The sequence below is a fragment of the Perca fluviatilis genome, chromosome 19, assembly GCF_010015445.1.
Source record: "Perca fluviatilis chromosome 19, GENO_Pfluv_1.0, whole genome shotgun sequence".
Classification (NCBI taxonomy): domain Eukaryota; kingdom Metazoa; phylum Chordata; class Actinopteri; order Perciformes; family Percidae; genus Perca; species Perca fluviatilis.
Genome location: NC_053130.1, coordinates 10,369,869 through 10,384,708, shown reverse-complemented (window position 1 = coordinate 10,384,708; position 14,840 = coordinate 10,369,869). Strand labels below are relative to the sequence as shown.

General features: G+C 37.0%; 1 long non-coding RNA gene across 2 annotated transcripts in view; it reads left to right on the top strand.

Moving 5' to 3' along the window:
- Window positions 1-14,840, top strand: part of LOC120547508 — an 87,467-nt gene that overhangs the window by 53,582 nt on the left and 19,045 nt on the right. The window lies entirely within an intron of this gene.

The following is a 14,840-nucleotide window of genomic DNA, read 5'->3' as shown; positions in this document are numbered from 1 at the left end:
GATCTGAGGAGCAGTTAACCAATTTAAAATTCCATGTATGTGCACAACCACTGAAAAAGAGTTTTTTTAAAGGGGGACTTGGTATTCAGTAAACAACAATTTTCTATGTAAAGATATAGTGGAGTAATGGCATCCTGAGCAGAGAATGAAGTCACACTCTGTGTGTGTGTGTTACAACCCGAGCTTCTCTGTGCATGTAAGTGCCTTGTGCATCGGTATCGAATTCGCAAGTAGAGTACAGCCCCTTATAACTGAATGTAGTTTAAATGCTAAGGACGCTACACACAAAAGATTCATCCTGGTAAAGTTGCCAGATTTTTAGCAACACCACGCTTGACTGTTATTTACACACCTTGCATTGTGTCAGTTGCCAGAGTGTCACATACAGAGCACATTATTTGGTGTTAAGTGCCTTGATGGTAGTTTTTGAGGTGGGGGTTAGGATTACTAATTCACTTTCTCCAAAGTTTTTCCAAACTCGACTTTCTGTCATCTTCTTGTACGCCAGCAGCGCTCAGGCAGGAGGTGTTATTAGTCACAATGAGTAAGGTTCAAACCACTGGATGTAGTCCTTAATTCCACATGATTCAGAGCTCACTCAGATCACTTTGTACACATTTACTGCATGAGTTGACTTATATAACCATTTGGAAAACACTGCAGCCAACTTACATAACGCACCAAAAGGTCTCAAATTCTAACATGAGAAAGAAATGATGTGGGTATGTTCATAGTTATCTTGCGATACATTCAGTTAGTGTGGAGGTGTGTGAGGCCTACTTATAATTGGTTGTCTCTTTACCACTTCAACACTTTCAAAAGATGGTGGTGTTGTTTTCACATCTCACTTCAAAATGGTGACTGTTTGTAGGCCACATCTCTTTCCTACAGACTTTTGTTTTGTCTCTGTATCGCCTCCCACATTTCTGTGCTTTCAACTGAGCTGTTATTTTCAGCAGGTCTACACGCACCACTACCGTGTCTTTCTTTTCTCTCTCTCTCTCTCTCTCCTTTTTTCATGTCTCTCTTTCCCATGGCGCTTGCTGTTTCTGCTTCAAAACATTCAGAAGCACACAAAAGAGAGAAGAGTAGATTTTTCTATTCCTCTGCAATGAAACTGAATCAAAAAGAGAACTACTTTGATCTGTGGTGCATTAAAGGTGACATGATTCAGACTGAACCCACGTTTTAGAAACTAACGCTTCATAGTGAAATATAAACTATGACTTGTGAATATAATGAATAAGAATTTATGACAAACCTTTTTTTTAAACAAAAGCCTCCCACATTTCTTTTCAAATGAGTTTTACCTGTTTCAGAATTGAACTTCACCCTTATTTTTTACTTTCATTTTACTTTGTCTTTCTACCTAAAATATTGGTAATTCAAAAATAATAAAAAAAACAGTAAATTGGAGCTAATACTCTCAAAATGTTTTAAGGTCTTTTTTTATTAATTTAAATGCAGAAATGAATATATTTCTAAATGCTCTATCTCATGTAATTTTTAAATTCTGCTATTAATTCCTTCCTTCTGTCTTTTCTGGTTTCTTTCCTGCCCTTCTTTCTTTCATTTTCTCCCCTCTTTTAACATAAAAATGTCAGCAGCAGAGAAAGAGAAAAAGCAGATTTCAGCTCCTCTACCCACCGTTCTCTCATCCTCTCAGCTTCCTTTTCACTTTTTGAAAGGCACACCGCGCTTGATCGCATCAAAGCCCAGCCTCAACGTTTTCTCCTTTGCTCTCTGACTAATTTTGATAGCAAAAGACGCAGAGTAAAGCTGATCTGACTTTCCTTTATATTTTTAGGCGACACAGTCATGCTGGATTATGTCATGTTTTTCGGGTGTATTTTCTGAAATAGGTCGGTGGGACGATCGTCTCCAGCGACGGCTGTTTACGTCCCACAGAGACAAACTCATGCTCTGCTGTCTGGGGAAAAATTGTCCACCTTAGTTCTGATTTGACTTTGGGTTTACTGTTTTAGTCGCACTCTAAAAAATTGTAATCGGCTGGTTGGTGTTTTGTCACAGGCCCCTCAAGTGTGAACAACAAAGTTTAACTGTTGATGTTGCTGTAAAAAAAGAATGCTAAGTAATTATTTGAACCTTGACGTGTGCACAAAGTGTGGTTTGTTTGCTTCGGGTTTATGTTTTTCAATAAATAAAACTACCAGTAATAGTGAAACTCTGAATCAGAATGAAAATTACTTTGATCGATGATCCTTTAAGGTGACATATAAACTCTTGAGTAGTGGGTGGAGTGGTGTAAATGTTGGCAAACCGTTATTTTCTTTTTTACGTACAATCTACACTTCTGAAAATGTGCTTCAGAGTGATATTACTTACTAACTAAAGCTTAATGTGCTGAAATTTTTTTAGTATTTAAAAAAATATTTATGGCACCATGTATTTTCACTTTGGCATTTACATTTTGTAAATGTGGTGTGACTTATTTCATCTTGTTTTTTTATTTTATTTAACAGCTTTAACTAAATTAATATAAATTCTACAATGTGAGCTTAGCCACACTCTGTCATTGCATTTATGAAATGATTGATCATATTGAAAGTGAAGCAGATACTGACACTCTAACATGACATTTGTTTGTGTCAAATTTGTTTTTTAAGATATATGTTGGTTTCAAAATATGCTGCTTAAACTTACATATAAGCGCTAACCTGTGACTGTATTTTGTGTTAATTGGTGTCAGACTTGTTTTCTTCTTATAAATAAATCCATAAGTCATTCTGAAACTATGATGCTTTGGAGTGATAATATTACCAGAGCACCAGGGGAAATTTGCCTTGTGAAATGTTCGGTTCTCTGACAACCCACTCAGTTTCGACTGGAAAAAAAAAAATCTTTTAACCTTTTCAGCAACAACAAATGCATGTTTAAAAAAAAAAGAAGAAGAAAAGAAAAAAAGAGTGAAATGAGGGTGGCTGAATATTATCAGGGTGCTGTGTTTCTTCACTGCTGTCAACAAGTTCAAAGTAAAAAAAAAATCCTGATGTGTGCAAAGAGTGATAATTAAGCAGGATCATACAGTCATCTAAATTCACAATTTGACTCACTTTTTGTATTTTTTGAGTGTCTGCATATTTATATTTTCTATTTCACATCTCCTGCCATACGTGCCTGTTTGATACGTTCTTCCTTGTTTATGACTGAGATGAGCAGTTTCAAAATGAGACACACGATATCACACAGCGCGCTTCCCGTCCCATATGTACGATGTTGATAATATTTATTTTCATTGATGACCCACATGTGATTATTGTAGTTACACTTTAATTCATGATTTTGAATGTTTTGTTCAGTAAGTTTTAGTCTCTTATTATTGATTTGACTGTACATGTGTTGATGCATTTGCTTGTGCTGATGACTCAAATGCAGCTTAACATTTTAATCATTATGTTCAAATTCAATGTAGGGACATTTTTAAAGAGCTTTATAATTATTATGACTTACTTTTCTTTGTTCTTTTTCCGATAACCCAGTTGATCGGTTAAATGTTTCCTACAGTATTACAATTTGTTTCTGGAAATTATAAAAACCAAAACAGTAGATACTGTATTTTATATTTGACTCTGCCGATGAGACCTTGTTGCTGATTTGACACTAATCAATCTTTTAAGGGAGTTCTTTGAAAATGTGTGCATTTAGTGGTTAGTTTAAGCTATTAAATGTCAGACACTGAATGTTCAGTCTTCCTGATCTAAAAGGACACAATGAGTAAATATAAACATGTTTATGGTTTCAGTCACAGTGGTGCATGCTCAGAGTCCGTGGGTGGCATCACTTTGTGCCAATAACGACTGTTGACTGACTAATCACCTCGCTAACTTGTTCTCTGTGTGTGTGTGTGTGTGTGTGTGTGTGTGTACAGTTGGTGTGCATATGTAAAATTACCACTTATACTACTATACTACCGTGTGTGTGTGGACATACAGTATGTACTTGCATATGTGTGTGTGAATTAATTTAATTGTTGACGTGTTCAACTCTGTGTGTTTATGTACATATACATCAGTGTGTGTTTACATGTGTAATTTGTCTTGTCCATATGAAGGGTGTGTGTGTGTGTGTGTGTGTGTGTGTGTGTGTGTGTGTGGGTGTAGATTTGGGTGCATTTGTATATGCAGTTTTTTAATAATACTAATAATAATAATAATTCTTATTATGTGTATGCACAAATGCATCTCTCTGTGTGTGTGTGTGTGTGTGTGTGTGTGTGTGTGTGTGTGTGTGTGTGTGCTCATTTCTGCCTGTGCATGTGGTTCTATGAGTGTGTGTTATTGTTTATCCGCAGATCCAGATGGGTGACAAATTAATTAGGTATACATTTGCATAATGGCAGATTCTTCCATACAGGGCATGCAGGGTCTTTGCATGTTTTATTGATAATGACAATTATGTGAAATCACATAATCACAATCACCAGATCTCAACTCAATTTAACACCTCTACGAGAGGACCTACTGACCACCATCATCCAAACACCAAATGAGAGAATAGTTTTCGGAAGATCATTGACGATCTCTTAAGTTGAGTTTCATTGATTTATAGAATCTATTACGAGCAGCATTGAAACTGTTCTGGAACTTTGTGGTGGCCCAACACCTTATTACTGAACTTCATGTTGTTTTTTTCTTTGTCACCCATCTCCGTGTATTTATGTATACATCTTTGTTTACAGTATTTGTCACCATATGTCATGTGCTAACATGTAGCTTGTGTGTGTACAGTACAGCAGATATATTTATTTTCAGGAATACATACAAATTACACTGCATTCCTTCTCGTGGCTATATATACAAATGGTTCATGACAACGTCCTGGTGTACAGCACTGTGTCACTGTATATGTATTTATTTGCATGCACGTGGATGTGTGAAAGAGCTTGTTCCCTCTTCTCGCTGCTCAATGTCCCTCCCGGCTGACATTTACACATTCAAATCAGAGAACATTTATCGTTTGAGGCACATCACAATATTTCATTCTTTGTTTAAGATAATCACTAACATTGCTGCAGCACGTAGATACACTGTTTCATACTGAAAGACAGATTTGATGCTCTGTTGAAGTGAAGTAAAAGCCTCACATCTCAGAAGTAAACTTTTCAGGAACTAAGAGACACAGCTTTGTTTTTAGCTTTTACAAGCATTTTGTTGACTTTTATATTATTTAAATGTAATTTATGCTCTTTAAAAGTTAGTTAATATATATGTTTGTTCTGGTTGGGGACCTTTGGTCCTCTGTTCCACTAAAACACACCAAAAAAAACAACACTTAACACTGGATACTCCTTTTCTTACTTTTATGAAAATTGCTTATAGACATGATTTTGGACTGATAACATGTTTCAGAAGTCCACAACAGAAAATTATGCATTACTGTACTTCTGTTTGGGGTTTTATATCCAATACTATTTGGATTTCTATAATTGGAGTTCTAATGTATAATACAGTACACATTTTAAAGCATACCGTTTATTTTTTGTGAGTATTATTCTGTACAATCTATCAATTCTATGTTCTTTTTTCTCAGCATTGAAATGAAATACACTTCACATGTGCTGAGCTGACTTTTCACATATCATATAGACAAGCTCCAGTCTCTGTAGCTCTAAACCTGACCCGGTTTTAACTGCTGACTCCTAAGAACTAGAGCTAAAATGATGACATTTTATAATAATTTCAGTTTGTTTGAATATCTGTTAATTATTTTTTAACATACAGTAGGTAAGAAGAGAACAGGAATCCAAACCCAGTGTCTCACTCGAACAGCCTCATTTTACAGTAAATGCACATTTCGCCATGTTTGTGTGTTATGCCGGGCCTTGCTACAAGTGTAAATACACAAACAGAGCATTATATGAATAGAGTGTTGGGAAGGACTCTCTGCCGATGAGGCATTTTATTTCCATCTGTCAGGACGTCTTACAGCAGCTGTTATTTTGTAGCTGATCACAAGGGCAAATACTGTACAGCGCATGTCCATGTACTGTTAAGTGCTTCAAACGAGCCCCATTTAGCAATTAAAACTAAATGAAGCTTACACCTAGCACCTTCATTATCTGTATGTTTTTTTCGGAACACTTTCTTATTCAAGTATTAATAGGTCTGTTTCATAAACGTGACTACAATTCAGCTTACTTTATTAAAGTACTTTTAATGTACGAATTTCACACTGCCAACAGCTATAGTAAATTCACTGAATACCTGTTTTAGTCCAACAAACTTCGTCGGGAAATGGAAGTGACAACAAGTCCTCATATATATTTACATTTTTCCACAGGATAACCAATTCAAGGGACCAAGATTTGGATGGTTGATAGTGTTGTTCTCTTCCTTGAACGTGTTTATTTGTTGCTTCTTTTAAAGCTGTGTATATACTGTATACTCTGTGAGGACTTGTTGTCACTTGAAATGCCTGTTGAAGGTCAATTCTCTGAAATGTAGCTTGTCACTAAATGTACCGCAAGTGTCGATGGTGTGCAGGATGATTTTAGTTTCTTTGACTGATCACTTATTCTCTTACACACCTGTTCAACTTCACAAATACGTTATTTTTCATCTGATTAAAAGGGAACTCCACCAATTTAAAAAACATCAATCAATTTACTAGTCATTAGTAGTACATAGTTGTATAATGGCTTCTGTGTCTATAGGCACATTACCGCCAACAACCGGACTGGTGGGACGCAGTACACCGTGTTGAATTGTGGGATACACATTGTTCTCAATACTGCTTTGAAGTGGTACTAGGAAGAGCTTGCATCAAGTATGACTCAAGAGGACTGTGCGTTGGTACATTACTGAAATGGGTGTGTTGGTATAAGCACAGACATGGTGACGCATTTTTTAACAGAAGCGTCTCAGTTGCATTATGGGACATGTAGGATCCAGTGTTTTTTTAGGTTGACACATACAGGATTAAAAGTTAAGATACTTCAGACTCTGTTGATTCCACTTTGACTGTTCTATACTATAAGTTAACATTTGTGGATCAAGTGAGAGATACTAAAAACAAGTGGCACACAATTTAACCTAAAGTTATCTTAGAGAATGTGAGTGGGCTATTAAAACAGAGACTGTAATATTTTGTCTGTGAACTAATTTCCTTTTCTCTGTTACTGCCTGTGAGAGTTCAACATTTAGGGATGCTAATAATGTGGGCAGCACATCGAGGTGTAAACGAAGACATTAAGAGTGTATAGAAAAAAATCCTCGCTCTGACTTGTATGTGATTTTGATTGCAATATTGTTAAACCCTAGCCTGGTCCTACCAGACTCTCGTACATTTCATTTGTACAGAGTCTGGCCACTCTCCATTGACAAGTGTTAACTTCCTTGAAGGCGGGTACTCTGTTGAAGTTTAAAACTATTGGATCTGCCCAGAGCCACTCTGGATCTGCCATAAGTAATTGCTAACATTTGTGCAACAAGAGGGGAGACCGACAACAACTATCGGCTTATATTTAGCATTTGCATCGCTAGCGTTAGCCTTACCCAACTCCTTCACCACTAACTGAGTGAGCTGGAAAATCTAACTTTTCCTGAAGCCCGTGGGGAGGAGGGCAACGACATCATGGCCACCAACACAACTCAGCAAATATTGTTCTTGCTCGGGCTTTAACTTCTGGATAATCTGCAGCGTTGCCACAACGGACCGAATGGCTTTGCTTGCATCTTTCAAGCACATGTCATAACTTCATCGTTCTCAGCCACTCCCTCTGTTCTCTGATTGGAGCGCCAAATATTTGGCCGGAGAAAACCCAAGAATATACCGCGAACCCAGACCGAGTACTGAAGGAAAATGAAAATTGAGCGGAAGTACGTAGGAGGGTGGAGCCAGGCTAGTTGAACCCTGCAGGTTCCCAGGAATATTAGTCACATACTTAGCTTAGTCACAGTGGCTCATCATGGCTTGCTGTTCTAGGAATCTCTGTTATTGCAGACATTACCAGGGACCTGTATATGAACCTCAGCTAAATGTAAATATGCTGTGTGAGGCTTTACATGGCCATGTACTAAGAATTGAAACACATTGATTCTGGATTTTCCCTGTGCTCTGCCGCCTCATCTACTCACTGATATTAAACCTCTCACTTCCTTTTTGAAGCCGCTTTGTTTACCAGCCAACATGCTATTTTTACTGGAGGCCTCTCTGCTCGCTCAGCTTCAGTTTACTGTTGAAAAGGATGTGTCCTCTTCAGCACGTGTCTTGTCTGGAACAACACACACTTACTTTTTCATTTTCGGTTAAATCCCAAATGTTATGAACCCAGTTAACATTAGAAATAATAACTTTGCCTATATGGAGACATACGCTGTGGACACTGTTTGTGATTTTACTGTTATGCTTTTTAGTAATGTCTGTAGTTTAACAAAGTTGAAAATCCAGCAAAAACGATGTACTGGTAAAGACAGAGGTCCACTGATACCATGAATCATACAACAGTTGAGCTCGGCCATTTCTTTTTCTTCTTCAACTAACTTGTGATTTCTCTGTTCTTGTTGTCATGAGAAATGCAGGCAGTAGTAACATCATACACATCAAGTGGTGCTTTTCTCAATCAAGAGGTGATGTATTGTAAAGCCTTTGGACAGAACCATTCTAGCAATCTTTTTTAGCTTAGCTATGCGAATAACGTCCTGGCCCATGCTTCATATACACCTGAGTCATGCTGACTTCGGAAGAGGGTACATAGGTGTGAGTTATGTGTCATTTTGAACCCATTTGAAGTTTGGACAGTAAATCTCTTGTTAACATTAACACAATATAACAGGAGCTCATATTGACACAAAGTGGGGTGGACACAGCTACAGGAATGCAGTCATTTTGAAATGCAATACATGTCTGTGATATACCCTTCCACTGTGAAGCTTTTATGCTTGTTTGTGTTGGAGCTATGTCAGAGGGGTTGTATGGTCATTTGTGATGGTGTGGTTTGTGTTATTGTTTTTATTGGACTGCATTATTTTTTTTATATAAACATGTATTTATTGATTTGTTTAATTCACAGACAATTCACAAAGATGCATTGTAACAAGACAAACATAGTTGCACTAAAGTAAAACCACCCTCCCTAAGAAACAACAACACACAAACAAGGTTATAACATTACATAAAAGAGATACCGGACAAGATAGCATTGTGACATAAGAGTTACACTGGCATTCCTGAGGGATATAACACCTTCAAGTGTCAAAAGTTTCCCCAAGTTCACAATCCTCCAAGAATGTAAGAAAGGGACCCCAAACCTCATGACGTTTGCCTGATTTCTTTGCCATTGTGTATGTACATTTTTCAAGGATAAGACATGCCGACAACTCTTTACTGTAAGCCAGCGACCATCAGAAGAGCCTTTTACATCCTTCCAGCAAAGAGAGATCAGGCATTTTTCTAGAAATTTATATAAATCTGTCATTTTCTTCTCTTTGCTGTTTAATGTACAATCCTCTCTGGGTATGAATTAATTCAATTCAATTCAATACAATTTTATTTATAGTATAAAATCATAAAAAGAGTTATCTCAAGACACGTTACAAATAGAGTAGGTCTAGACCACACTTTATAATTTACAAAGACCCAACAATTCCAGTAATTCCCCCAAGAGCAAGCATTTAGTGACGTTTTAGGGAGAAACCTCGGGTGGTGAGGAAAACTTCCTTTTAAGGAGAAACCTCGGACAGACCCAGGCTCTTCAACAATGCCGGTTGGGGGTGTGATGAACAGTGGCAATAATAGTTACAATAAAGATAATGGAACTATGACTAGAAATAGTAAATTAAGTAGTTCATGGCGTAGCAGGGCACTGCAGGGCGTTACAGAATGTAGCAGGGCACTGCAGGGCGTAGCAGGGCATTGCAGGGCATAGCAGGACCTAGTAGGGCACTGCAGGGCCTAGCAGGGCACTGCAGGGTGTTACAGGGTGTAGCAGGGCATAGCAGGACGATTAAGAATAGGTTAGTAGTAGTTTAGGGCAATCTGGGACTTTATTTAAAATAATTTGAGAAATACATTTTTTAAATTTCATTTCAGAACTTTTGTATCTTGGCAGTGAAATAAGGTGCATTTTTCTGCATTCTGCAATATCCGTAATATTTGGACTATTTTATTCAGTCTATCTAATATAAATCCTAATAATCCAACTATTCTTAATCAGTTTGAGATGGGTATTTATTGTTAGTAGTTGAGGCCTTGAGCTCATTCCACTCTCCCTCTGAGATATCTTCATTTGAGTGTCTTTATGCTCAGTAGAACCTATGCTTTCACCAGTATGTTATAGAGTGAAGATTATTGGACTGCATAATGCATAAAAAGGGTGTTGCTAAAAAAAAAAAAAAAAAAGACGCCTGACAGTGATATGATACGTGACTGGTTCATTGCTCAATAAAATAATAGTTAGAATAACAACAGATAACACAGCGCTCTGGCGCCACATGTCGTGAGTGTTTTTTGTGTGTGTGTATGACCGGTTTAACAGGACGGAAATTAGTGTTGCATTTTAAAATGTATATCTGTGAAAGATTGGAGAAAAAGACTTTGATGAACTTGCGCTTCTGCAGATTGTGATCACAGGAGAGCCTCAGACAGTTTCCCAGTGAACTCCACAAAGGGTTTATTAAAGCAGATATTATTTTTAAGAGGAACCATAATGTTGGCTCACTTATGATGTCTGACTAAAGTTTTTTTCTGCTGCATTTACAGTAAGGCTCAGGTCAATAGATTTGGGATGCTGAAATTTACTGGTTGGTCTCATCCAAACCCCAAATCTGTGACAGGAGAAGCAATGTAGGCACAAATCTTTATGCCCATTGTATGGGTTGGGTAGTTTACTTTTTTTCTTTATTGATTAATTTATTATTATTTACCCTATTAATTGATATATCTTTTATTCCAATAAATGTCAGACAGTAATGAAAAGTAGTAGAATTAGTAGTGGAAAACTAAACCCAATGGTGACGTTTTCAAAGGTCTTGTTTTGTCTGATCAAAAGTTCAAATCTGAAAGATATTCAGTTTCCAGCTATATAAAACATCATATAATCATTTCGGTTCCATTATGATTACATTTACTAATTAATACATTTACCCATTAAAGCTCCATTACTTTGACACAGGGGCGTAGCACAAAATTCAGGGCCCTATAGAAAGGCATTTTCTATGGGCCCCCCCCCCTCATCCACAGCTATTCATTCTAGCATCTTTTTGGGCCCTCCTCACATGAGAGCCCTGGGTACTCAGTCCCCTTTTCCCCCCCAGTCCGACGCCCCTGCTTTGACACAATGCGGGGTCGGTTTGTTCACAGTTTAACCAGGAGGAGTATGATGGGAGGATGTATTACAGCCTGGTGCTGGAGCCAGAAGTGTGGAGCATGTAGCCCCTAACAAATGAGACTCATATTTGTATCTTGTGTATGCTTGTTGGACCACAATTGTCTCGTTTTCTATTTCTATATGATGTAACGTGTGGGTGTGTGAGGCTTTAAAGTTTGAAGAAACCTTTGACGCAGTGGTACTGAATAACAAAAGTAAAGTAACAAGTAACACATTTCTTTTTCTGCTGAGTTATTAGTGAATTAATGTGACTACTTTCATGAGTACATTTCTCAAGTAACTATCCCAGCACTGGTTATATTCTATATGTTTTTGTGTTGTTGCATCTAGCCCCTGTTTAGTTTAGGACTTACGCCTACAAAAACGTCACCTAAATGTGCAATTATGTTTTCACTATTACCATTATTTTCGTGATAACAATATGAGCAGCAGTAGTAGCCACATAAGTAATACAAATTAAGAGCTTTAATACTTCCATACTGCAGTTTGAGCTGAATTTCAGAAGAAATACAGCTTGAATACTGTACCACAAGTACATAGTATATTTGTCAATATAGGAGGGAAAGTTTATTTTTTTATATTAACTATTAAAATATAAGTTCATATTATTCACAATAATAAACAGTATAATAATAACATTATGACAGAAGCTGTTTGATACAATGACATTTGTAGAGTGAGAAAATGTATTGAAAACTGTAGCAAGGAATACAAATTCAGCTAAGAATGGGGGTAAGAGATAATTTTATTAAATCTAATTCCACTTTTGTTAGCTTAGCTTTAGATTTTACATTACTGCATTTACACGACGTGATTCTAAACCTGCTATATAGGCATTTGTCAGTTTTCAAGTGAACAATAGTCTCCCATCATTGTGGGTCACCCTGACTCTGCAGCACTGTGAAAACACACCAATGTTCACACCTTTATATTGATTTAGTGATGCAATATTTGTAGTCGTTCTGTCATCGTAAGGGTACATTTGGTATAGGAAGTTTGGGCTGTGGGCTAATTAATGATAAACGTGTTTTATAACAATTCAGGTTTAGGTTATTGAAATGTGAGTTCCTCAGTAGGATACAGTAGCTATGATGCACAGTGTGTGTTTATGCAGACAGTGACCCCCAGGCAGAGTTGTTGTTGCATCAGCTGACTGTCTACTCTGTTCACAACAGCATGGGCAGAAGAAACTGAGAGAGAGGAAGAATGAGACAAAAAAAGAAGAAAAAACTTCAAATGCAAGCCTGCTTTAATACAGTACACTTCAGTAAGTTTGTTTTTCCAGGATCAAAATGTACAGAGAACTTCAAAGACAGTGAACAACACATAAAGATTCAGTAATGACAATGAAGTATAATTAATGAAAAATTAGGATTAGTGGTATCGAAGAACCTGTGAAGTTCCAGTGTAATTGTATGATAGTTATAAAGATGCACGGCAGAATGGCAAGGATGATGGCCAAAGTTTTATTTATTACTTTGAGGCACTTTACTGCAGCGTCAACAATTCAATATTTTTTATTAGAAATGTGTAATAATCAAGGTGCATGCTGGAGACAAAAGAAAAACAAAGGTTTAAAAATTATATAAATAACACTGAAATGAATTTGAATAAATATCCTTAAAAATGAAATAGATGACAGATTAAAGGAAGACCAGACCCATCTCTGTCTCTCTCTCTCTCTCTCTCTCTCTCTCTCTCTCTCTAATTCAATTTGCTTTATTGACACAAACAAATAAAACATGTTATTGCCAAATCAGTTTACAGAAAATGCATATATAGTACATATTACATATTAAATACATACAGTAGGTGTCACATCGATTCTATACTGCACTGATCGTTATACAACACACTACATTACAAAACAATTACATAACACAATATAATACTTAACAGTTTTGTACAATATAATTACTGTATGATACTAAACCAATCTGTAATGTTGGGATCTTATAGTGGTGAGTCCTTCAGGTTGTGGCAGGCAGATACTGTACATATTTAGCTGCCAGTAGAGCTGCTGTCCTTCTCCTAGGAAAACTACCTATCTTTTCTGATGTTAACATTGGAAAATTTGCTCTTCTTTTTGGCTATTATTCCTAAGTGTAAATCTCTTAATGAAGAAGATTTTTCACAGTGGAGGAGGAAGTGTATCTCTGTTTATACCTCCCCTGTTGAGCAGTGAGCACATATACGCTCCTCTCTGGGCAGCCATGTCTGTCTGAGTCTTCCTGTCTCTACGGCCAGTTGGTGGTCACTGAGCCTGTATTTAGTCAGGATCCATCTCTGCTTCAGATCTCTGACAGTGTGCAGATACCCCGTCAGTTTATATTCTCAAATAACAATTTAGTCTACTTTGTGTTTTTGTTAGATTTTTACAATATTCTAAATATTGATTTTTTTTTATGATTCATAATTATAATTCTCTCTCTCTCTCTCTCTCTCTCTCTCTCTCTCTCTCTCTCTCTCTCTCTCGCCCTCACACACACATGTGCACAAACAGCCTTCAGGTTTAGTCAAATGCTGCCCACACAAAGGCTCCTTTTGTATCTGTCTGCTGTGTGTGTGGGATGTCTTTTCAGACATGGCCTCATGTGTCAAACAATACATTAACCCATGCGAGTGGTGAGTGAGCTTAAGTGTGAGAAACCTCACAAAAAAATGTTCCAGACTCTAAAGCCAGGGTTCCCGTGGCCTTGAAAAATGTAGAAAAGTTACGGGGTTAAACTGGACTGAAGAGTGGGAATTCTGTAACATTGTTACAAATTTCACAGCATAAAGTTTTACCTTGGCCAGAGAAATCTTTGGTTTTCATCTTTGGTCTGAGAGAGACATGTTATCTATTAAGTCAGGAATTACTGCACGTATTATTTGGATGGAAAAAATAATCGGATACAATTTTGATGTGTATTTTAAATTATTTGTTATTGAAATTACAAATTTTAAGAATGTGTGGCTATGGTTGAAAACTTATACTTTAATAATGTATATAATTGGATATACCGATGATGTAGAAAACCTGTATTTGAAACGTATGTTTCACTCAATTATGAAACAAAATGTAGTCATCCAGCATCTTTTGGTGGTTTCAGTACATGACTCCATTGATTTCAGCGCTGAGGGAACTTTGGTTTTTCAGATAGAAAAGGTCTGTGCAGCAGTGGAAACAGGATCAATCCAGTTTACTGTGAGAAAAATGTTCATTTTGGGCTGTACAGCATGCAGCTCTTTCTGAACGGAAATGGTTATTTCTCAATAAGAGCATGCCAAGTGTGTGTTTACCTCCACACTTACTTTACATGTTTATGAGTCAACTGAAAGGAGTGTGATATCATATTGTGTCAAAGAAAATTAGAATACCAAAAAGAGAACTTGGGCAACATGTTCTTTGAAGCCTTACACTTGTCAATGGGTGTATGTAAGGGCAGGGCACAGTAAATGCTTCTTATCAATGCCAGACGTAAGACAGAACAAGCCTGCTTTATGTACAAAT